We start from the raw sequence: 656 nt of genomic DNA, 5'->3' as shown, positions 1-656 counted from the left end.
AACCTAACCATAACCCTAGCCCTAACCCTACCACCAAAACTTACCATAGTCCTAACCCTGACCCTAGCCCTTAGCCTGACCTAGCCTTAGCCCTAACACTAATCCTAACCCTAGCCCTAAACATAATGATAACCCTAATACTAATGCTAACACTAGATCTAACCCTAAACCCAACCCTAATCCTAGCCATAACCCTAACCTAGACCAAAACATAACTCTAACCTTAACCCTAGTCCTAGACCTAACACTAAACCAAACTCTAACCCTAGCCCTAACGCTACCACTACCACTAACCTAACCCTAACCTGACCCCTAACCACACCTACTTCTAACCTAACCTTGCCAAAACCCTAACCCTAATGCAATCCCTAATCCTAACCCTAAAACTAGACATAGCCATGACCGTAACTCTAACTCTAGCTGGAAACCTAACCCTAGACATAAACCTAACCCTAAACTTAGCCCTAAACCTAAATCTAGCCCGAATCTTAACCCTAGCCTTAACGTTAGTGCTACAGATAGCCCCAAACCTATCCATAGCTCTAACCCTAACCCTAACACTAACACTAGCCATAACTCTAATCCTAACCCTAGCCCTAACCTTAAACCTACTCAGAACCCTAACTCTAGCACTAACCCTAACACTATGCCTAACC

The sequence above is a fragment of the Propithecus coquereli genome, unplaced genomic scaffold, assembly GCF_000956105.1.
Source record: "Propithecus coquereli isolate 6110/MARCELLA unplaced genomic scaffold, Pcoq_1.0 Scaffold423, whole genome shotgun sequence".
Lineage (NCBI taxonomy): Eukaryota > Metazoa > Chordata > Mammalia > Primates > Indriidae > Propithecus > Propithecus coquereli.
Note: the sequence above shows the minus strand (reverse complement) of the source record.